The sequence below is a fragment of the Ursus americanus genome, chromosome 17, assembly GCF_024610735.1.
Source record: "Ursus americanus isolate L20-20 chromosome 17, mUrsAme1.1.p, whole genome shotgun sequence".
NCBI lineage: Eukaryota > Metazoa > Chordata > Mammalia > Carnivora > Ursidae > Ursus > Ursus americanus.
In genome coordinates, this window is record NC_142143.1 from 9875427 (window position 1) to 9900136 (window position 24710).

Genomic DNA, 24710 nt, shown 5'->3' on the forward strand with positions numbered 1-24710 from the left:
CCCTGGCTCGGGGGGCGGGCCACGATCTAGGCCTGGCCAATTGGAGCACTGCATTTCCTGGCTACACTGATTGGCTTAGAGATGGGAACGTGACCCAGACGGGCCAATCAGAGGCATTCCTGAAACAAAACTTTGAGAATTATTGAGAAAGAGGTACTCTGCCATTGTCACTAAGGGGAGAGACCACCTGAGATGAGGTCAACGTACAGGCGCGCGCACACGCACACACGCAAGCCAGAGAGCCATAGTGTCCCAGTGACCGTGTGTGAGGCCTTCAATCCATCTCTGCTGTTCACTTCCTACTTGAGTCCATAAATTCACTTTCTTTGTTTAACTTGAATTGGGTTTCAATCTGTTTGCAACCAAAAGGGTCTAATTCAGGTAAAAAGTTAGCTGGGTCTTCAGCAGTCACGTTCTGTAGACCAGAGCACAATCATCAGCCGTGTGCACAGTAGTGTGCTGACATTTTCATATATCTATTTCTCAGGACAATCCTGCCAGATGGGTTGTTCTTACTTTCCACTACTTACTGATGGAGAAACTGAGACTCAGAGAGGCAAAGCCACATGCCTAAGGTAAGGTACTCTGCTAGGAAGTAATGCAGCTAGGTCTGTGCTCTGTCTGCCACCCCATGCTGTCTCTCCAGGGCTCCAGGCCAGGTCTCCCACAGCATCCTTGGGGACAAGTAGGAGACACAGAGGCTGCAGGTAAATGGATCTGGAGTGCTCTGGGCTCTGGGCCACTCATCGGCTTGCACTGCTGAGGCCTTGGCTCTTACCTCTGCACTCCCCCACCAAATGCTAGGAATGGATTTTGGATGCAGAGATAACCCAACCTGGTCTCTACCGTTGAGATGTTCTCAGTCTGATGGGGGGAGACAGATGCATTCAAATGAATTTATAATGCACAGTGAGAAGAAAACAGAAGGAAACCATAAATCATTTCTTTAAATAATATTTTTTTCTTATTTTGAAAATATTACATGCTTTTTGCCAACAAATTTTGGAAAATACAGAGAAACAAGATGGCGGGGAGGGGGAAGTTAACCAAACCAAGATGCATAATCCTGCCACTTAGAAGTGTTGTTGACACTGTTGACATTTTATCACACTTCCTTCCAATCTTTCTTCTAACCTTTTTTTTTTTTTTACAGAGTTCAGATCGGGTTGTCATGCAAATTTATTACTTCCTTTTTACTCAGTATTGTTCCTAATCATTTCCCCATGTCATTAGAAATGTATAAAGAGGGGGCGCCTGGGTGGCACAGCGGTTAAGCGTCTGCCTTCGGCTCAGGGCGTGATCCCAGCGTTATGGGATCAAGCCCCACATCAGGCTCTTCTGCTATGAGCCTGCTTCTTCCTCTCCCACTCCCCCTGCTTGTGTTCCCTCTCTCGCTGGCTGTCTCTCTCTGTCAAATAAATAAATAAAATCTTTAAAAAAAAAAAAGAAATGTATAAAGAGGCTATTTTAAGATCTACACAATAGGCTGCTGTATGGATATACCAGAATTTACTTAACTATTCTTCGATGACTTTCAGACTATTTCCAACTTTTTGTTAAGGAGAAACTAATTAAGACAGCATGGGGAAAATGGGGGAGGTGGGGATCAAGAAGGAATTAAAAGATGACCTCTAATTTGGTCTTGAGGAAAGAGTAGCTATTTGCTGGAGGGGAAGAAAGGCATTCTGCCTTCTGTGGCCACTGGGCAGGTATAAAGGTGACCGGTGCGCTGGGGAACTGTTATGATTGTACAGAGGTAAGGAGACCTGAATCAGGGCAGTGGCTCCAGGTGGGGAGAGAAGGGATTGATATGATCAGTGTCTTTGAGCCTTGATGGGTGGGCAATTACACGGAGCAGGGAGGGGACAAAGGCAATACAAATTGATCTTCATTTTGGAAAGCCTGGGGGAGAGGATGAGGAAAGGCAAAGCAAACAACCAGGGCTCCCAGTGCCCCCTGCTGACCTGCCATGTCACTCGGGCCAGGTGACTTTCTGTCTTTAAGCCCTTTTTGGCAGTCCAAGCCTAAAAATACCCACCACTTGTCTCTGCCCCCCGGCAGCCTAGGGCCTCTGTAAGTTGAGACCCAAGAGTTTGTACCCTTGATGAGCAGGGACCGAGAACCTGAATTTGGGTGTGGCTTGGCCTGAACACTCAGCAGATGTTGGACTGTGTCTAGTTTGTAAACTGTCCATGCTAAGCATACGAAATAGTGAGGTTGGGACGAGGACTTTGCCAGGAGGGCTGGGAAGTCATAAGCAGATGATCAAAATACTACTGGCAACCTTGTTCTGTGTGTTGGGTTAGCCCTGAGGAACTTCTTACCTGAGGCTGGGTGAGAAAGTTTTCTACAGGACTCTTTCTAGAAGATATTCATTAATGCGACAAATACTCTTCGAGCGTGTTCTCTGTGCCAGCCCCAGTATTAAGTACTGGGGTTACATCAGGAAACAAAAAGAATAAACATCTTTGTCCTCACAGGCCTTATGTTCTACCGCTGGAAGAAAAACAGAAAAACGGCAAACTATATATTATGATAGAAATTAAGTGATATGGGGGAAATAGAGCATGGAACAGGGGAATCAGGAGCGCATGTAAGCGGCTTAGCAATTTTACTAAGGAGCCAGGGAAGGCCTCACTGAGTGAGAACATCGAACAGATCCTGGAAGAAGATGAGGGAGTGCTCATTGGGCTCTCTGAGGGAACAGTGATCCTAGCAAATGGAACAGCCAATGCAAAGAATTTGAGGCAGGGGATGCTTGATTTTTTCTCAGAACAGCAAGAGGTCAGTGTGGAGGGAAAGAAGAGGTGGAGATGAGGTCAGACATGCCTCAGAATGCCAAATCAAGCAAGGCTTTGTAGGGATTTGTAAGGACTTTTGCTTTTACTCAGAATGAAAGGGGGGGGGAGGCAGGTGATGGAAGTTTTTGAGCAAAAATCTGCCATGTTCTGACTTAGGTTTTAAAAGAATCCCTCTGGGGTACGTGGGTGGCTCAGTGGGTTAAGCATCTGACTTCAGTTCAGGTCATGATTCGGGGTCCTGGGACGGAACCCCATGTCTGGCTTCGTGCTGAGTGGGGAGTCTGCTTGTCCCTCTCCCTCTGCTCCTCCCCTTCCCTCTTCTGCTCATGCCGTCTCAGTCTCTTAACCCACTCAGACTCTTAACCCACTGGGCCACCCAGGTGCCCCAATAAATAAAATCTTAAAAAATAATAATAAAAAAGAAAAGAATCCCTCTGACTCCCATACTGACACAGCCTGGGGCAAGGTTGGAAAAAGGGAAACGGGTTAGGAGAACTGTTCTGATAATCTTGGTCAGTTTGGGCTGCTGTAACAGATTACCATAGACCGGGTGGTTTATCAACAGGGATTTATTTTTCACGGTTCTGGAGGCTGTAAGTGTCAGATCAGGGTGCCTGCCAGCATGATTGGGATCTGTGAGAACCCTCTCCTGGGTTACAGATTGCCAACCTCTTCTATTCTCACATGGCAGAAAGGCCAGGGGGCTCTCTGGGATCCTTTTTATAAGGGCACTAATCCCATTCATGAGGGCTCCACCCTCATGACCTAATGACATCCCAAAGTCCCCACCTCCAATACCATCATATTGGGCTAGGATTTCAGCATATGAATGGGGAGGGGCACATTCAGTCTATAACAAGGATATTGCAGTGATCCTTGGCAGAAACTGGATGAGGGTGTTAGCAGAGGAGACGGGGTGGAAAAGGTCAGAGTCTAGATATATTTTGCAGGTAGAGCCAAGGATTTTCTGCTTCAGTGGGTAAGGGATTCAGGGATGACTCCAGGAATTCTGGCCCCGGGGCACTGGAAAGACAGAGTTGCCAACCGCTGTTGGGGGAGGCTGTGAGGGTGCAGGTTTTTATGTATATGGGAGGCACATTGACTTTGAAATGCCTCCTGGACCTCAAGTATGAGGTGTTAAGTAGACAGTTCAAGGGAGGAGTCTGGCAAGGGGATAAAAATAAATTTGGGGATCTGGAACACACCAATGCCAGAACTTGATTGTTTTTCAGTTAACCTAGTAAGGTGTGGTCCTGGCAAAGAGCAATGGGGTAGGCAGCTTGAATGACATCTGAAAAATTTTGCTAGTTAGGCCACCTAGAGACAGGCGGGGCAAGAATGAAGCGCCGCTAAGTGGATTGGAAAGAAAGTCTCTTTCTCTGCTCTGCAATTTCATCTCGCTTGATTGCATACAGCACTTCGGTACATATTAATTTCACAATTCCACACGCATCCCTCACTCGACAAATAGCCATTATATATTGTTCCGACTTCAAAACCGGCCCAAGTGGAGGAAATTAGGGTTAAGAAAGTGAAGTGCCAGAGAGCCCGCGAGTGTCGGGGACAGAGCTTGGAGCCCAGGACTCGGTCCGTGCACCCCCAGAAGCTCTGTGGTGGGTAGGGTTGGGGAGTCGAATCGAGACGGGTTTTGGCCGGTTTGTTTGCGAGCGGCAGGAGAACCGAGGTCGCTCCCACCACCCACCTCGCGGCGGGCTGGGGGTTTCGGGCGCGGCCCCTTTAAGGCCGGGCGGGTGATCTCAGCCCCGCGCTCGCCGCCCCGCCCTCCCCGGAGGCGTGCTCAGTGCGCAGGCGCGCCGCGGCGGCACTCCGCTGGGCCCGGGACCCGCCGGCGGCGGCGAGAAACCGGGGTTGCGGCGCCGCCCGCCCGCCCCGCCCGCTGAGTCCGGCCGCCGCGCGCCGTCCGCACACGCCACCGCCGCCGCCGCCGCCGCCGCCGCCATGGGCTCCTGAGGTACCCGGCCCGGTCGGCCTCGCGCCGGAGGCCCTGAAGGGGGCGGCTGCGGGCTCCCGGGGGCGGGGGGCTGCTCCGTTTTGGGGAGGCCCGCGCAGGGAGGGGGGTGCCCCACGGGTCGCGTTGGCCGCAGGTCCCCGGGCGGGGAAGGTACGAAGGTGGCCGGCCTGGCCAAGGAGGGAGGGGGCGTCCGCCTCCCAGCCCGTCCCGCCCTGCGCCTCCTCCCCGTCCTGCGGGGTCGCGGGGCCGCCCGTGGGTGTGCCTTGGCCCCCTCCTGGCCAACGTGGCAGGCCCTCGCCTGGATTGTAATCGGACCTGCCTGTGGGGGTGGCCGGGGGAGAGGGAGAGCGGGTGGACAGGCCTTTTGCAAGTGGGATTGTGTGAGCCCGGTGGGTGTGCTGGCGCCTGGCACCACCGAGTGGGGGAGGCATCGGTGCCCTGTGCGGGTGGCTGTGATCTGGGAGGATGGTTGGCCTGGCCAGGCCTCTGGGGATGCATGCACACAGGGTGTACACGCCTTGCATACAAGTCAGCTGCTTGGAGGGGCACCGAGGCTAACCTGGGGCTCCAAAGGATGTTTGTTTGGAAAGGGACCACAGAGGCTGGTTTAGGGTGTGTGTAGCCATCCCCTGGGTTGTACATTTCCTCTCTGGGCACACTGCTTAGGTCTGGTGCTAGTTGACTCCCGGCCATCGCAAGGCAGGGTTGCGGGGGTGGGCCTGGGTATCTGTTTCCAATCCATATCCTCTCTGGGTCACGCAAAGCCAGATATCACATACACATATGCATGGGTGTGCCCGCACACCCAGGGCACCATGGCCTGTGTTTGCACGCCTGCTACCTGTGTGTGATGTGAAGGCCATGTATTATTTATCTGACGGCTGGGTGCTTTATGTAAGGAAAGCAGCGGCAATCTGTGCCCTGGAGGCCTGTGTGCTGCAGAGTCAGCCCGGCAAACAAGCTCACCTGCGCCTGCGGACGAGGGACGAGATGCAGGTCTCAGAGGTGTGACTTCCTTCGCAGGTTCTGTCTGCAGCATCCCTTCCCATCTGTGTTCCTTTTCAGCATGCTTGGTGGGCCCCCTTGGCTCTGCACATCGGGACATCTCGTCAGAGGGTCCCAGTGCTGGGACCATGGGTTGGGAGGGCCCCAGCAGCCCAACCTGTGTGCCCATTTTGTCAGACCTTGGACACAAACTCACGATGCCCCTGGCTTCCGGGAGCTCTCAGGTCGGTGGGGGAATCAAACTTAGAAACGAGTAATCGCAACCATGTGAAAAATATAAAACAATAGAGGGAGTGCAGTGTGGGTTCACTGCTGGAAGAGGGGGAACATGGCCCGCAGCAAAGACTCCAACACATGGGGACAGCTGAGCTGAAGCTTGAAGGATGACGAGCATTTGTCTTTGGTGCTTACCACACATGTTTTCCCAGTTAATTTTCTCAGCGGCTGTGTGAGTACAGAACTGTTGTCATCCCTGTGTGCAATTGAGGAAACTGAGACCCAGGGGGAGTACATGACTCACTTGTCTGTGGCACATGGCAGGCCTGGATAGAGTCTTCCTTGAGCCAGGACCTCTCTTGCTGCCAGATCTTGCTGCCTTGTAACTGATTGAACAGTCCACATGCCAGGCACCGTGCTAGGGGCACAGGTGTCTGAAGATGAATGGGACCTGGTGCTGGCTTAGGGCCTCCGGGTCTGCCGGGGAGAAGGGTGTAGATGGGTGTAGATAGTGACCTCCATTCAGATACGAGGGCCCAATAGCCTGTGCGGGTGGAAAAGGTACTGTGAAATCCCGCCTACCCCACCCCTTGCCCCCCAGACCATAGGCAACCTGAGGTGCCTTTTGCAGCCCTTGGGATTCTGGATGTGTTGTAAGTTCCTCCCACGTGGGGGGTTAAGGAACCCCTTCAAAGCTCTCCAAGTGGGCAGGAAGGAGACCTTCAAGGCAGAATGGGTGTGAGTGATCTCCTTGTCCTACTTCACTCCTGGTGGCCGAGTTCTGTGGCGCTTGGGCTTCTGTCTGGAGGCAGTTTGCTCCCGCTCTGCCTTTGAAGTTTTGCTCCTGGTTTGTGGCGGGCCAGCCCAGCTCTCTCCCTGAGAGGGGCTCAGCGCCATTTCCAGTCCCCGCTGTGCTCATTTCTCCCCGTAAATTCCCTGGAGTGGAAACAGCCTCAGTAAGGCAGAGAGTACAGCCCTTTATTGTTTTGAAACCGAGTAACAACGAATGCCCTTCTCACTCTGTGGGGCATTTAGCCTGGGGAATTGGTGTGTGAGTTGTGGAAGGCCAGCAGCTGGGTCCTGGGAGAGCTCTGTGTGGGGCCTGCCACGGACCCTCACCGGGGGCAGTAAGCACTTGCTGAAGTCCTACTGTGTGCCGGGCTCCATTGCTAGGCCTCAGGGGACCGGGTCCTGAATGGTGGGTGGTGCCTTCCAAAAGGCTCTGGTTGGCTGAGGGAGTCTAATGTGTAACGACTATGCACAAGACAGTGCTCTACTTGTGGTTGAAACAGAGGCCCTAACGGGGTGCAGAGGACAATAGAAACAACAGCTTGTCTATTAAGCACTTACTGTGTGCCAGGCACAGCTCAAAGTGCTTTGATGAATGACCGTTTTATCCCCCCACCACCTGGTGAGGTGGGAATCCTTACCTTCCTGCTTTGCAGAGAGTCAGCCTGGCAGGTTCAGGTGGACGTAGTTGGTGGAGCTGAGCTCTGAACCGGAGGGTCTGACTTCAGAGCCCATGCTCTTGCCCCACTCACCCCCGGGGTGTACCGGAAGTCTTCCTAGGAGCAAAGTGCCCTACACCCGGAAGGATGAGAGCCTCTGGGCTGGGGTGTGGAGGCCTGGGATACCTTGCCTCCCAGACCTGGCTGCAGTGGGCCCCGGGTATGAAGATCTTTAAAGGCCTTGCTAAGGAGTTTGAACTTGACCTCGGAGTGGTCAACAGGGAACCACTGAAGGTTTCAGAAAGGAATTGAGGTCCTCAGCCATGTGTCACACACATGCGGGACAGCATAAGCATCTCTTGTCCTTCCCTTATTCGTGCAGGGGACTCTGAGAACACCCAGCCTCCCTGTCTTCTTTTTGCTTTCCCTCAGGATGCTTTTCCCACAGGCGTCCTTTTTAGGTCCCTTTTCTTCTTCCAGCAGCTTCTAGTTTTGATGACCCTGTGTGACCCAGGACCGGCCGCCTCTGTCATGGCGTCTGCCCTCAAATTGGCTTCTGGGGCTGGCTATGAACCCGTGTTCTTCCTGGCTCTCCCAGGGCTTGTGGGACCTCACCGACTTCTCGTGCCTTAGATCTGGAATGAATGTGGGCTCCCTTTCCCTGTTGAGAGCTATGGTGGCTGTGCGCCCCCCCACCCCACATGCCCCCAGGCTCAGCAGCGGTGCCCTAAATACAATGAGAGGGGAGTAGGGACAGAGCAGGACCTGGCACCTGGGAATCTGGGTTTAACTGCGGATCCCACACATGAGTTCACTGGGAAGATGCGTGCTCTCCTTGCTTACTTCGCTGGGTGTCCAGGGGCCAGCATTCATGCGGCTGCTTTAGCCGCTGGGCCTTTGGGGCCGAGAGACAAGGGGTCATTGCACGAGACGCCACGTCAGGTGTGGGAGCTCGGGGTGCAGGACAGGAGGGGGGGAGTTGGGAGATTTCTGTATTGGGTGCCTTGGGAGAGGAGGCTGAGAATTCAGGAAAGGGATGAATGGTCACTGGCAGCAGGAAAAAGAAACGCCCCTTTGGGCCCTGGGGAGAGCGGAAGATAAGGGGCCGAGCTGTCCTGGGGCCTGGAGAGAGAATTGGGAGGCGTCTAAATCCTCACTCTCTTTTTAGCCCTGTGGCCTTGGGCAAGTTGCTTACCAGGTTCTAATTTCCATTCTTTAAAAACAGGGCGGAACTGATGCAATTTCCTACATCTGTAAAATGGGAATAGTAATAGCGTGGTCCTCACGTCTGCAGGGAGCTCAGCACAGCGCTCCGCACGTGCTCAGCGAACACTGGCTGTTAGGGTTACCTTACAGGCTGTTCGGTTTGAGACAGAAGGATTGCTGGGGCGCCCAGCTGGCTCTGTGGTAGAGCATATGCGTCTTGATCTCAGGGTCGTGAGTTCAAGCCCCACATTTGGTGTGGAGCCTACCTAAGAAAAAACATATCTAAAAAAAACAATAAAGTCTCGCGTGTTCATGTGTCAGGCAGTGCAAGGGGCGGCCCTCGCGGGGTGGAGTTCTGCGGGGGAGAGAGACCGCAAGCGCGGCAGCAGTGGCAGTTGTCGTGGGCACCCTGAGGGAACATCAGGGCATTCCTGCCTGGGCAGGCACTTTTCTGAGGAGGTGACATTGAAGCTGTTATCGTGTGGAAGGAGAGGAAGCATGTTCCAGGCAGAGGGAACAGCATGTGCAAAGCCAAGGTCTGAGTTCTTGTCTGTAAAATTATTTGGCATCTGGTCTTAACCCAGTGGATTCTCAATAAATGTTAATCGAATGTGATCTTCGCAGCCTCAGAGAGGACACAGGAAGGGGGAGAAGTAAAGTGAGAGGGGGCTGTTGAGAGAATTGGGACGGTCTTGCAGTCTTGGGTTTTCTTTCTTTTTTTTTTTTTCCTAAAGATTTTATTTATTTGACAGAGAGAGAGACAGCAAGAGAGGGAACACAAGCAGGGGGAGCGGTGGAGGGAGAGGAAGAAGCAGGCTCCCCGCTGAGCAGGGAGTCCGATGTGGGGCTCAATCCCAGGACCCTGGGATCATGACCTGAGCCGAAGGCAGACGTTTAATGACTGAGCCACCCAGGCGCCCCAACAGTCTTGGGTTTTCTCTTGGTCCCTCGCCTTTGCTTCCACCTCTTGCCGAGTGGGATGCTGTGCAGGGGCGTGAGAGCAGTGCGGCGAAGCCACCAGCATCCTCTGCAGTCACTCATTCCTGGACCCCGCTTTGCCTCAGGACTGGGGGGGGGCGGGCACCACAGCAGAGGGAGTCCACGTGCTGGAATTAGGCCGCACACCCAGGCAGCCTTTGTGCGCATTTCTGCTGCTGCCGTTTTAGCGCCGCTGAGACCCTGTGCCAGAGCAGAGCTTGGAAGGAAGATGTGTGGCCTCTGGTTGGTCGTTTGCAGCCTTGGGTTACCAATGGCTCCCTGTCTGGCACGACGCCTTGCACGGAGTAGAGGCTGAACTAGCTTTCGACAACACAGATCAACGGCGGGGTAGGTTGTTGTCCTTGCCGCTCGGGGTAAAGCTGGAATTATTCTCAAGAAGTGACAGATACTAAGGCCAGGACTAATCAGAACAGGATTGTCGATTAGAGCAGAACTTCCATCAGGAGCCAATGGGGCACAGGGGACAGCCTGGGGTCTGGGAGGTCTCGGGCCTGTGCTGAGAGGCAGGAAGCCCCGCAGTCACTCCTTTTCCTTCTCCGCTGGGGCGGAAGCCAGAGGGGGAAGATCCCACCCAGAAAACCTTTGTGCCTGACCTGCGTCACTTCCAGCTCTACTCTGTTTTAAAAAAGTCACACACGAGTAATGGAGTATTTAATGGAAAGTTTGCAGGGTTGATCTCAGTGTTTCAGCCTTTGAAAAACAATAGGCTTCTCTGCTTTTGAAAATAGTACTTGTTGATTGTAGTGAATTTGGGACACAGAAGGTTGGTGGGTAACACTACAAATTACCCCCACTTTCATAACCAAGAAATAATCACTGTTGACGTGGGCGTATTTGCTTTCTAGGTATAATCCTGCATTATCTCATTGTTCACGTAACATCAGGTCATAAGCATTTCCCCCTGACAGTATTAAGTTAGTCATAGATACGACAGAGTCACAGAAGTTAAAAGCCAGAACCCCTGGTGCTGTTAGGGCCGTGAGCAGCAAGCAGAGAACTGCAGGGAAGTCAGAGAACCGGAGTGATGACCTTGGGCAAGTCGCTTGCCACTGGTGGGGCTACTTGTAACTCCTCTGCTCACCTCCTGGGTGCCGCTGAGGTCCCTGGTTCTAAAGCCTTGAAAGCCTTGAGCTCCCCAAGGGTCGGGCCTGGTTTAGAGTCAGAGCAGTTCACGTGAAGATGGATGGAGAATGGGTGTGTGTGTGTGTGTGTGTGTGTGTGTGTGTGTGTGTGTGGCTTCTTTTCCAACCTGAAATTTGTCTAGTGAGCCTCCCGAAGACTCAGGTCTCCTCTCTGGGGACCCATGTTCTGTGGACTCTTGTGCCTGCGACGGTGGGTGGTCCTAGGGATCGCTGGCCCTGCCACCGCCACCTCAACAGAGCGGGTGGGGTGAGACCTCTAGAAGTTGCTGCATCTGTCACCCTGCAGGGATTTTCGCATCAGACAGCCTGCCCACCCTGGAGGACACCGTGGAGTTGCCTACCTTTATTTTTCTCCTGCTCCGACTGTGGACAGCCTGGCCCCCGGGGAGGCCCTGTACTGCTGGCAGGTGGCTGAGAACCTCCGCTCTGCTAGGCGATGCTGCTCCCCAAAGCCCTCTCGGTCATCAGTTACAGGAAGGCTCTGAGGGAAAAAGAGCTCACCCCATGGCTGCCGCTGCGGGGGCCACCGGCAGAGCCTCCTGGCCTTTGGCTGTAGCGCCTGTGTTTTTTATTCCATCTAGAACACACGGAATCTGGGACTCCATTGACGATCATTTTGGGTGCCTGCAAGGCACAACGGTGGGCTGGTGAAGGGATGTGTGTGAGGATATTACTATCAACTAATATTAACATATTAATTAATAGCAATATTGCTAATCCTCACCAGAATTTGTGTAGGGCTTTACAGTTTGCTAATTACATTTCACATAAACTATTTCATTTAATCCTCCCAGTGGCCCTGGAGCCTTGGAATTATTGTGCCTACCCTGTCGCTGGATAGAATGAGGCTCAGAAGGGTGAATTGGCCTGAGATTCTATGGAAGGAAGCTCGCACGTTTTCAATTTTGAATCCTGTGCCTTTGCTGCTCTGAGTGGCCCCCCAGCACAGCTGTGCCCTTGGAGCCTGCAGTCCCACCTCCAGACGCCCAGCAGGTGGAATTGCTGCCTAGACTTGGGAGGTGTGCTTATAGAGAATCAGGTCAGAGCTGCCAGGGTGGGGTGGGGGGCTCCTGGGGCTTAGGGGCCAAGGCTTCCTGGGGAAAGGGTGGGTTGAGCTGGGGGCTCTGATGGTCAGTGGAGGTTGGCAGGTGGAGCAGTGGGGGAAGGCTTTCCAAGCAGTGGGGCTACCCTGAGCGCACACACACAGGCAGACACAGGCAGGTGAGTCGAGGAGGGGAGGCCGAGTGAGCTCTCCCAGGGCGTCTGCGTGCCCTGCCTCACCTCCAGGAAGAGAAGGTACATCTCTTCATGAGTTTGTGGATTTTAAACAAATAGTACATGTGAGAATTTAGGTTTACCAAGACAAAAGTTGATGCACTGTGCTTTTTTTTTTTTTTTAAGATTTTATTTACTTATTAGAGAGCAAGCAAGCAGGGGGAGTGGCAGAGGGAAAGGGAGAAGCAGGCTCCCTGCTGAGCAAGGAGCCCGACTCAGGGCTCGATCCCAGGACCCCAGGATCATGACCTGAGCCGAAAGGCAGACGCTTAACCAACTGAGCCACCCGGGCGCCCCGCTTTTGTAGAAAAATTTTAATAGCAATAACGTCAGTGCATTTAAGTGTGATTTGATCTGGAGGAGTTCCTGGCTCTCCCGTCCACTGGAGCAAAGCATGGGCTGGAAACAGGAAGGTTGGCGAAGGTTCTTCCTCCCGAAAGCTGTCTTTGGTTTGCCAAGAGGCTCTCCTACTCTGCTGGGGGCAGAAAACCGTTTCAATCCCAGTTCTCCGTCGTTGAGCTGGATTTGTGGAGGTGGGAGGAAGCCCTGCCCTGCCCGCCGTGTTTACCCAGCTGTCCTCGCAGGGAGGACGCTGGGCATCCAGAGGCCTGCCTCCATCCTCCGCCGGCTGCCCACTTGAAGAGTGAGGTGTAGGTGGCCGCTGCGGTCAGGCACACGTTATGTAACGGGTCCACGGTAGACGCAGCAGTGAGTGTCGTAGAGCGTGAGCGTGTCTGGTGTGGCTGTGGTGTCCCAGCAGCCCATGCAGGGAAGACAGCAAGAGACGCTTACCACTCATTTGGGATGGCCAGGCTGGAAACTCTTGGTCCTCTGGGGCTCGCCACTCCTACCCCCTCCTGCCAGGCCTGGCTCTGGCACGCACTCTGTGGCCTGCCCCTCCCCTGGCCCCCGGCCCCTATGCCCAGGGAGACCAATTATGGCTGGGTGTCGTGGCGACTCCGGTCACAGTCCATCCTTCCACCTGTTCTGGGACCAGGGCGTCAGGGTCTGTCTGCTCCGGGAAGGGCTGAGGGGCTGAGCAGGTCTGGCCCTTCACTCACAGATGAGGAAGTACAAGTGGACCAGGGCTCTGGGTGAGTAGGGGCTGATTCAGGTCCAGAACCATCTCCTGACCCTGTGCTCTGTCCACTGAACTGGGCTTTGCTCTACTGTTTCTTCATCTGGGCACTTTTAAAAACTACACGTTGTCAGTATTTTTCCTAATAATTAGGCTTATTTTTTGGATGAGGATTTTTTTTTTTTTAAGATTTTATTTATTAGAGAGCGAGCAAGAGGGAACACAAGCAGGGGGGAGGGGCAGAGAGAGAGGGAGACGCAGACTCCCCACTGAGCAGGGAGCCTGATGTGGGGCTCGATCCCAGGACCCTGGGATGGTGACCTGAGCCGAAGGCAGATGCTGAACCGCTGAACCGACTGAGCCACCCAGGTGCCCCTGGATGAGGATTTAAATGTATCCTGTCTCTCTGGCAACAGTTTCAAAATTAGAGACTCTTGTACGCTTTTACCCAGCAACACCCAGCGGTTGGACTTCTAGGACTTCATCCTACAGATGTTTTAATATGTGTGCAAAATGATTTATTTGAAGGTTAGTCATTGCTGCCTTAGTTGTACTAGCAAAAGATTGGAAAGAATCTGATGTCCATCTGCAGGGGGCCAGGAACAAATTATGCTCCGTGTGAACCATGGAATACCGTGCAGCTGTGGAAAATAAGGTAGAAGTTCCATGCCCAGACACGGAGCAGTCACCTAGATGGATTGCTCTGGAAGAAGCAGGTGCAGGGAGGTGTGTTGGCTTACGTGTATACACAGGGTCTCAGGGGTCTGAGGAAGTCAGCGGTTGTGGGGCCTCTGGGATGGGGCTGGTGCCAGGAGGCTGTTCACTAGAGACCCTTTGAACCGTCTGAGTGCTGAATCATGGGAATATATGATTTTTTAAAAAAAATAAGTAAAATTAAGTAAACAACCACAAGAACGTGTCCTTATATCTCACCCAGGGCAAGAAGGTCAAGTCTTCGGCCACTCCCTCAAGGACCACCCCACCTCACCAGGCCCCGGCCACCATCTAATCAAAAATGCATGCTTGGGGGCGCCTGGCTGACTCAGACTATAGAGCGCGTGACTCTTGATCTCAGGGTCTTGAGTCCGAGCCCCACGCTGGACAGAGTTTACTTAAACAGACAAACAAAATGCATGCTTGGGTCTCACAGGAGACCAGGTGTGAAGGTTTGGATGTTTCTTGGTAAAAGGACTCCCAGCCCCAGCCCTGGAGAAAGTAGTCAGTCACCCGTTGTTCCAAAATACTGCTATCGGCTGCCTTGTCATTTTAAATCCTTGCTCGGAGCTCACTTCCTGACCTCTGAAACCGGTAGGGCTTCCCCACTGACAGCAAAATAAAGTCGAAGTCAGCCCTGGGCATTCTAGGCCCTCTTTCCTGGGCCCCTTCTTTTTTTTTTTCCTTAAGATTTTATTTTTTAAATAAAATACACCCGGCATGGGGCTTGAATGCCTGACCCCAAAATCAAGAGTCGCACGCTCTTCGGACTGAGCTAGCCGGGCCCCCCTGGGCCCCTTCTTGAGCCACACTTGACTAGTTTTTTTCCTTCTCTGTGCCTCCTTGACTTCCCGCCTGCCTCTGCTCACGCAGGCCCCTCTCCCTGCTGGCCTCTCCCTGCGGAGCAGGCTCCTGTCCAGGCGCCGAAGCCTGTGGGCCTTGCGAGGCCCCCGCTCAGTTCCCACCCCTGCAGGGCCCTCTGACCCCCATGGCTTCTTTATCTGCTCCTCTCCCCTGGCACGGAGCCTTTTGACAATGTGTCCTAAGCGTCTGATTCCCTAGCTGCAGCTCCTTGAGGGCGAAGTCCATGCGAGATTGGAAGCTGTTGGGGACAGGGCCTGGGTCACGTCTGCAAACCCCAGTGCGTGCTGGGTGGGCACAGCCTCCGAGCCAGCGTGACACCAGTCTGAGGCCTGAGCGCGCTGTGAGTTCTTTCCGGGCACCCTCTTGAGAACCCTCCAGGTGCGGCTGCTGTGACTGCCCCTTACTGAAGAGGAAATGGGGCCAACGTCTTGTCCAGGTCACACAGCAAGGAGCTGGATTTGGACCCCAGTCTGGCCACCTCCAAAATCTGCATTTAATCAGCTTTTTTCTGTCTCCTCCCCCAAAACCACGAGTAATACTGATCCCCTTGGCTGACCCTCACTACCTGTCCCACGGCCACGGGCAGCCTTGTGTTATTTGAGTGTTTTTTCTTCCCCACCAGACCGGAAGCTTGTAAAGGATCAGCGTCTTGTCCGAGATACCCTTTGGACTTAGCATACAGAGGGTGCTCACAGGTAAATATTTATACTTTGAAAGCTTTCAAGGAGGTTAATTGACTTGACTTAGAATAAAGTACACTAGTCTTAGGCCTACAACACAGTGGGTTTTTACACCTGTAAATCCCCATATAAATTATGTCCAGCGGAAGCTGCAGAACACACCCAGAGCCCAGAAGGCTCCCTGCGGCCTCCTCCCAAGGTAACCACTGCTCACACCTCATCACTTCTGACTAGTTTTGCCCGGTTTTGATCTTTGCAGAAATGGAGTCATATAGAAAAGACCGTGAGATTTGTCCAGATTGCGACCAGCAGTGCTGTGTTCTTTTTCCCTGCTGTGTAGGGGTCCACTGTTTGACCGTACCCCATTTACGTATCCGCTCTCCTGGGGGTGGGCAGTGGGGTGGTGGCCCACCTTTTCACTCTGTACACCGGGCTGCTGAGAAGGTTCTCGTTCTTGTCTGTGGGACGCGTGCACCCACTGGGTGTACGTTTGCCTCGGGAGGATGCTGGCTCACGGCCCTCAGTCCGTATTTGCGTGAGTTGAACTTCAGGTTGGGATTTCTCACGCACGCACCCCGGGCAGGAGCCGGGTTCCTTGCTCAAGGGGCCCCAGGGGGTGGGGCAGGTTCAGGGGTCTCCTGCTCTCACGGGGCATTAGGACAGTTGAGGTTCAGGGTTCTGCATCTGAAGGGCACCCATTTGTGCTGTGAGGAATGGGGTTTAGGTGGCCGGAAAGGTGGTCACGTTTAGGGAGACACAGAATTCGGCTAAAGAGGCAGAGCACTGGCCTATCTGCTCGCAGTTTGGGAGAAAACTAGAGTGATCAAGATTTGGCCTGGGATGTATGAAAACAAAACAAAACCTAATTACAAGGCTGAATTAAGTCGGCCCTTGCTGAAGAATTTTGGATGACTTTGTTGTTCCCTTATGTTTCTGCCCGTACCTCCCCTCCCCCGCCCCAAGCGAAGGAGGGCTACAGGATTGGAGGATTTTTTCTTTGGTGGTTGGGAGGTTCGTGGGAACTTGGCCCCGGGAGAAGGGGGAGAGATGAGGAGCCGCTGGAGTGGCCTGGCTTGTGGGTGTTGACGGAAGGGAGTGGGGCTGAGAGGGGACACTGCCCCTCGTGAGGGCACGTGATCCTCTTCCCAAAGGCTGCCCGGATAGAACCGCCCAGCGGCCGGGCCTCTGTTCCTCTAATCCCCTCTGGAGAAGGGCCAGGCCGTGGGCTGCTGACCTGCTCGGATGTGGGTCAGCCTCCCCCAGAAGGCAGCCCCCCCCCCCGGAAGTTCACAGAGCCTAACAGCCCCTGGACCTGGAGAGGCGGGAGGGCTGTTGTCGCAGGTGCCGGGGGTGGCGGGGCGAGTGGTCGGTTCAGATGAGCAATTCCTAAGTCAGATTCCACCTGGCGAGCTGGTTAAGATGGGAAGTTTTCCATATATATTTTTCTTTCCTTTTTTTTTTTTTTTTGAAGATTTTATTCATTTGAGAGTGAGAGAGCACAAGTGGCGTGAGGGGCAGAGGGAGAAGCAGACTCCCCCGGGAGCCCGATGTAGGACTTGATCCCGGGACCCTGGGATCGTGACCTGAGCCGAAGGCAGACGCTTAACTGACTGCGACACCCAGGCGCCCCTTTCATATATCTTTTTAAAAAATTAAATCTATTCAACAAAACCCTTCCCAAGCCGTGTTAATATTCCGGAGACGTGCGTGCGAACAGGTCACCAGCTTCGCTCGGCCTGTGGGTGAGTGAGCACTTCATGGCCGCAGCTCAAAAGGGCTTGGACCTAAAACTAATAAATGAAAATATGACCTCAGAAGGTTTAAAAAAGAGCAAACAAGCAGAGACAGGACAGGCCTGGGGCTCAGAGACCTACCGAAGGACAGAGTGGCTCTAAGGCAGGAGAGGAGTTGGGATAGATCAGGTCACACAGGGCCATGCCTGGCGCATCACCCCGTTTGCTCCTCGCAGCTCTGTCCCAGGCTTGAATGACTGCAACCCCATTTCACAGCCGGGGAAGCTGAAGCAAGGAGCGCTTATGTAACTTGGCCGCGGACGCAGAGCGAGTCAGTGGCGGGGTCGGGAGTCGAGTCCAGGCGGTTCGCCTGCAGAGCCCATGGCTGGCAAGGGCGGTGTCGAGCCATTTACGGGGGGCTGTGGACAAACGGCGGTACCCCCCCAAGCCTCTGTTTCCTCATCTGGAAACTGCATGCATCGCTTTCCTACGGCTTCGACAACAAACCGCCGGAAACGTAGTGACTTAGTGACACAAATTTATCATCCTACAGTTCTGAGGTCACAAGTCCAAAATGTATTTCACTGAGCCGAAATCAAGGTGTTGGCAGGGCTGTGCTCCTTCGGGAGAATCTGTCTTTTCAAGCTTCCAGAGGCCACTTGCATTCTTTGGCTCGGGGCCCCTTCCTCCATCCTCAGAGCCAGCAGCCTGGCACCTTCCAGTCTCTCCTGGCTGCTCCCATTGTCACACTGCCTCCTTCACTCCTTCAGCCCCCTGCCTCCCTCTCGTGAGGGCCCTTGTGATTATATCTGGCCTACCCAGATAATCAGGGATCCTCTCGGTGGCCTTAATGTCGTCACACCTGCACAGCCCCTTTTGCCATGTCAGCAAAATATTCCCAGGTTCGGGGGTTTGGGATGTGACATCTTTGGGGGGTGCATTATTCAGTCTTTGACACAGGAAGTCGGGGTGGGGGTAACAGCAAGGTATCCCCCCAACATGAAATGAAAAGGCCTCTGAGGTGGTGAGGTGTTCTCTGAAACCCCTAACTTCCAAGGCAGTTGACCGAGCTTGCACATAGCTTTGTAGCTTTTCTGGAAGAGGTGGGTATCTTCAGGAGGAAGTTAGCCAGAAGCTGTCTTGCCAAAGTCCCTTTGCCCTCCTTGGTGTGGCCTCTTCACTTTGGAAGATGAATGTGAGGGAAAGATGGCAGTAGGCGCTCTCTTATGGGAAGTGAGTGTCTCGGCACTCTGGGGGCTTTTCTAGGGCTTGGCTTCATTCATTAGGCCTTGCCAGGCCTGCCTGGATTTTACTCTGGACCCCCCCCCCCACTCTCTATACCCTGGTTCTATGCCCTCAAGCACCCGTCTGGCAACTGGTTCGGCCTGCCTGGGCCCCTGATTGGAGATGAAGAGGACATTTATAAACTGACACTCCTCCCTTTTCTCGTGAGCTGGGTTTGCCCAACCCTGTTCCCCTGAGCCTGGCTTTCCGACCCACAAGGTGAGTTCCGTCCAGCCCTGTGCCTTGGTGACCCAGTGGGGCTCTGTGTTCTGGTGCTCCCTGTGGCCTCCCAGAGGACTGTACCCCGGCCTGGATGCTCCGGCTGCAACAAGAGCCACCTCCCAGGGCTGTCAGGAGGGCCTTTTCAGTCTAGAGAGCCGTAGGTGGTCTTGTCAATCAGGCCACCCCGCCCCCTATCTTTAACAAGGTCCGGATGCAGAAATTCTGCTCTGGGCACATTCTTGGCCGAGTGCCTGCCCACATACTGTCTCCATGCCTCTGTTCATGTTTTTCCCTCTGTCCCCTAAGCAATCAGTCAGTAAATGCTTCTTCCACATTGGCACCTGATCCCTGCCCTCACGGAGCCCAGCTCACAGGGCGATAAGGGAACAGATCTAATCACAGAGTGGTAAATGCTCTGGAAGACCAGGGAAGACGTGCCTTGAGCAAACGGTGATAGGTCATAGAAGGCGGTATCTCGAGGCTGACTGGGACAAAGATCTGTGGGTGGGGGCAAGAGAAAGTTCCACTCCCCAGAGTTGGTATGGTGGTGATGGAGGGCATCGCAGACGTTCAGAGTTGGAAGGAACTGCAAAGGGCAAACACTCATTCAGTTGTTCCCTTAGCCAGTCAGAGCATATTGAGTGTGAGCTGTGTGCAGGCCCTGAGACCGCTGCCAGGACGTAAGGCATGACCTTTGACCTCCAGGAGACTGCAGGCTAGTTGGGGAGAAGATAGGTAAGAGTACAGTACCCCATGAAAGAGGTTCCTCAGTCCGTGTTCCTGCCCCAGGGGACTTCTAGCCTCATCTGATTGGGAGCGTCCTTATTCTCGAAGCAACAGAATATTGCTAGATTGTTCCATCTTGGCAGACTCATCTTCCTGCTGCTGCCAGCAGGTGGACGGGGTTGTGTCCTGTTGGAGCTCATTGAATAAGTCCCTTTGCCCTCCTTGGTGTGGCCTCTTCACTTTGGAAGATGAGTGTGGGGCCGTGTGATGCAGCCTCCAGCCTCTGCCCTCACCCAGCCCGTCTCTCCAGCCAAAGGTCCAGGTCCTTCAGCCGAGCTCTGGCAAGTGTCCATCGTGGGGAGGGGCCGAGTGATGGAAAGTCCGTGGTCTGCGGCAGGTGGCTTAATGCCAGACAGTCAGCCCGTTGGTGGATTCTTCTCTTCCAAATCCCTACTATGTGTCTGACTCTGTGCCAGCCTAGAGACCGATGACTCGTGTGGGGAGACAAGAACAGCGTCCCAGCTGACCTTTTAGTGCCGTGGAGTGAGCACAGGGTGATTGAGCGGGAGTGGGCTGGCCCTTGGGAGGCCATGACGCTGAGGATGGCTTGGGAGTGAAGAGGTGGCTCTCCCCACAAGGACCAGGGCAGAGGCGGGGGCCACCAGTGTGCAGGGACCCTCCCGGAGGAGGCGGTGGGAAGGTGGGTTGGGGCGAGGCTAGGACCCAGCTGCCAAGGACCCTGGCCTTTCCACAGAGGGGTCAGAACTGCACTCCACCCACCATCAGATCCTGACACGTGCCCAGAGCATCTCAGGTCAGGAAGAGGGATGTGGTCACGTCTGAAAATAAGGTAAGAAGTAGACCACGCTGGATTCCTGCTTCTTCGAGCATCAGCCTCCCTGGAGCGCTGGAGGGCAGCCCAGGCCCCCACCTTTCTGGAATCCAGAACACTCAAAATCCCAAAGGTTCTTCCAAGCCTGCAGCAAACTAATTTCGTGGCAAAAAATCTGACCTGAATTGATGTGAGACTAATTATGTTCTTTAAAAATATCTCATGTTTCTCTATGGAAATACTATGTATTTGATTTTTGGGTGCTGCCCACACCCCTCTGGGGGAGTCGCTGTGCACACCATATTCAACACTGTAATCCTTTCTAAATCAGATCCTTTCTAAATCGGAAAAACTCTGAATTCCTAAACTCACTGGGCCGAAGGTGGGCATGGTGCACCCGGGAAACAAGTTCAGAGACACCCAGGCGCCTGCCCAGTCACAGCTGGGTGGCAGCGCTGGGATTCCAGCTGTTTCCCTGACTCAGAGCTTGGACAAAGTACGGACCGTAGCCTGGCTTCTTCGTAGAAGAAGTGGGCGTGCAGGTGAGGGCACAGGTGTGGAGCCGCCTGGCCGGCAGGTGGGCCACTGGGAGAGAGGCGGGACCAAGTCTTGACTGTGCTTTATGTCTGCCTCGGCCTCTGTTGGAGGGAGCGGGCCCGACACCAGGGGAGGCGTAAGGACAGAGGGACAGAGGCCTCAGGGGAAAGAGGGAACCCTGTCAGCGACTGGCTGCATCCCTATCAGTAAAAAACTTTTTGGGTATGTACCCCCAGTACCTGCATGTTGCTGCATACATGTGTTCCCTTACTGTTCGACCACGTAGACATAAAACCTACACCAGAAATAGGAATCAAAGGTTGAGCTAAAGATCTAATACTTAATTTTATTTTTTTTAATTTTGTTGGTGGTACAAAAACCTCCTGGCTTCATATGCTTGATTATTTTTGGAAAGTGTGCCTTCTTGCTGTGTGAGCGAGCAGGTGGAAGGGCTGGCCCTGTGTTCAGTCTGCTTAGCTATCTGGGTTTAATGGCTGCCCTCTCTGAAGGAGAGCCCTGCCTGAGACACGTAGCTGCACCCGGAGGAAACGCATCACTGGCTTGCTTTCTAAATTGGGTTACTCATCTTTCCATCCTGTCCACGGCGTATGCAGAGGATTTGTTGAAATTTGGCTAGTACATTTCCATCCTTCCTGATGCCAATCAGATGTTTCTGTCAACTAAATGGAAGGTATTTTATTTTAAAGTTCTTAACACAGGAGTCCAAAACCCACTCAGATGCTTTGGAAATTTTTGAACAGATTAGAAAATTCTGTTACGTAGGTTTTTAGTTCAGACGTGAGAGTTTTTGTAAGTTACAGACTTATATTGTTTTTGGTAACAAAATCCTGTGACAGTAGAAACATTTCCAACATTTCCCAAATACACTTTTCCAGAATGCTCCGCCGGCCGCGGTGTTTTCTAAAAGAGCAGTTCTTTTCTCATTTGTCGTGATAACACGCCTTTCCCACGAAGGGACGTATTAAACATGCTTAAAGATGTTTCAGAAACTTCACTGGGAAGCGTATCCTGACAGCCAGTATTCGTAGAAGAACATGGACAAATGCGGAAGTTTTTTGTGAAAGAAAGATGTGTTGAGCTAAGTTGTTAGGCTTGACAGGTCTTTCTGATTGCTTTTCTACGAGATCGCCAGTAAATGTCTGAAACAGACTGTTTCCTGAGTCACTGCCCATCTCGTTACAAATTTTGTGGAAAATTCTGTTCTACTGTCTAAAGCTTTTTACTATGGAAAATTTCAAACGTACAGAAGTAGAGCAAATAATAGAACGGATTTCTGCGCGTAGTCACTTCGCTTCGACAGCAAGGGCTGTCCTACAGCCTTGCTGCCTGTGTCCCTCTCCCCCTTATAAAGAACAAATCCCAGAAGTCATGTTATTTTTTCACCCTTAAATAATCCAGTATGCATCTCTATTTGATAAGGACTTTAAAAAGAAAAAAGCTTGTTTTGGGGTGCCTGTGTGACTCAGTCGGTTAAGCATCTCACTTCAGCTCAGGTCATGATCTCAGGGTCTTGGGATCGAGCCCCATGGTGGGCTCCACGCTCAGCAGGAGTCTGCTTGTCCCTCTCCCTCTGCCCTCCCCCACCCCCGCTCGTGCTCTCTCTCAAATAAATAAAATCTTAAAAAAATAAAAAACTTGTTTTATTTTGAAATAATTATAGGTTCACAGGAAGTTGCAAAAATAGTACCCCAAGTCCCATGTGCCCTGCTCTCAATGGTGACATCTCGAATTGCTATAGGACCATGATCAAAACCAGAAGTGGACGTTAGTACAGCACTGTTAACCAGACTGCAGACCTTATTCAGTTTTCACTGTTCGTGTGCGTGTGTGTGTGTGTGTGATACAAGGGATCTCATCACCTGGAGAGAAGTCCCCCTGTGTGTGTGTGTGTGTGTGTGTGTGTGTGTGTGTGATACAAGGGATCTCATCACTTGGAGGGAAGTCCCCCTGTGTGTGTGTGTGTGTGTGTGTGTGTGATACAAGGGATCTCATCACCTGGAGGGAAGTCCTCATGTGTGTGTGAGTGTGTGTGAGTGTGTGTGTGTGTGTCTGTGTGAGGGAGATACAAGGGATCTCATCACCTGGAGGGAAGTCCTCATGTGTGTGTGAGTGTGTGTGTGTGTGTGTGAGGGAGATACAAGGGATCTCATCACCTGGAGGGAAGTCCCCGTGCTGCCCTCTCTCTGTACACACCCCCTTCTTTGCTGTCCTCTGCCAACCACTAATCTGTCCTGCATCTTTATAGAGTCGCCATTTTGAGAATGTCATATATAAACAGAACCAGACAGTATGTGACCTTTGCGATGGGCTATTCTCACTAAACGGAATGCCCTTGAGCTCCATCCAGATTTCTGCCGCTGTCGATAGTTTGTTGCTTTTTATTGCTGAGTAGTAGTCCGTGATCTGGACATACTGGGAGTTTAACCTTCTGCCTGTTGAAGGACGCGTTGATCGTTTCCAGGTTTTGGCAACTACGGATACAGCTGCTGTGGACGTTAGCGTATGGGGTTTTGTGTGAGCATGCGTTTTCATTTCTGTAGGAGAAACGTCTAAGTGATAACTGGGTTGTATGGTAAATGGTGTGTGAGTTTTGTAAGAAACGACCATACAGTTTTCCAGAGTGGCTCTACCATTTTGTATTCCTGCCAGGAACTTACATAAGAGCCAGTTTCCCTGCATTCTTGCCAGCTTTTGGTGTTGTCTCTATTTCGTATTAATATGTGTATAGTGATGTCTTGTGATTTTAGTCTGCATTTCCCTAATTGCTAACAATGTTGAACAGCTGTTCATGTATTTGTTGTCCATGTATCCTCCTTGAGTGGAATGTCCATTCATGTCTTTGACCCATTTTCTAATTGTGCTATTTTTTTACGGTTGAGCTTGAGAATTCTTGCTGTATTCTAGATGCTTGCCGTTTGTTAGATACGTGTCTTCTATAAGTTGATAGTCTTGCGTTTCACGTTTAAATCTGTGATCCGTGTAGCATTAATTTTTGTGTATGGTCTAAAGGCTTAGGTTAAGGTTCATTCTTTTTTGCCTCCGGATGTCCAGTTGTTCCAGTACTTTATTGAAAAGACGATTCTTCCTCCATTGATGAGGACGTTTATGTGCCCCGCCATGCCCACCGTGCCATGATCACGCCTAATGAAACTGACAAGAATTCCTGTGTGTTATCTATTTCAGAGATGTCTTTTCATCATTGGTTTGTTAGCATCAGGACCCAGCAAAGTCTACATGTTGCATTTAGTTATGTCTCTCGGGTATTCTGTAACAGCCCCTCAAGCACCTTTGTTTATAAGCCACGGATTTGTTGGCGAAACCAGGTCATTTGTCCTGTAGACTGTGCCGTGGTCTAGATTTGGCTGCTGCATCCTCATGATATCATTTAGTCTGTCCCACTACCCTCTGTATTTCCTGGCTACTAGTAGTAGCTCTGGAGGCTTGTTTTGATCCCATTTCACTTTTGGGCAAGGGTCCTTCTTAGGTGGTGCCATTTGCTCCCTACGTATCCCATCAGGAGGCTGGAAGCTTCTCGCAGCCCCATGTTGGCAATGTTGATCTTGACTGTGGGTTCAGAGCTGGACTTGCCCAGACTCTGTTAGCGAGGGGCTTCATCATCCATTGATGGTCCATATCTACGTCCAGTATTTGTATTAGGAGTTGCAAAATGGTCATTTTTATTGTATTATTTTATTCTATTATTCCGTCTACTCATTAACAGGACATCTGTAAAGTAGAACGTGCCCTCAGCCATTCTGTAGTTACCCTGAAATACAGATGGGGAAACTGAAGTTTTTAGAGATGAAGTCACTTGTCTAGGCTTGCGGATGGTGGGGTCTGGGAGGAACCCTGTTGGGTGGCCTCAAGCTGAAGCTTGGTTATGCTACTTAAACACCCTGTCCCAAAGTCCCTGCCGCTTTGAAGCCTTCCCTGACCCTCCCCCCCCAGCCTTGGC

The 24710-nt window shown here is 52.4% G+C and overlaps 1 protein-coding gene across 3 annotated transcripts in view; it reads left to right on the forward strand.

Moving 5' to 3' along the window:
- Window positions 1-4667: 4667 nt before the first annotated feature.
- The window catches only part of TMEM184B (transmembrane protein 184B), a 47097-nt gene continuing 27054 nt past the window's right edge, over window positions 4668-24710 (forward strand). For 2 of the 3 annotated variants that reach the window (XM_045779483.2, XM_087868708.1), the window contains exon 1: window positions 4668-4773. The gene's annotated coding sequence lies outside the window, so the exon portion shown is untranslated. The remainder of the gene's footprint in view (window positions 4774-24710) is intronic. The other variant, XM_087868709.1, reaches the window with a different exon arrangement.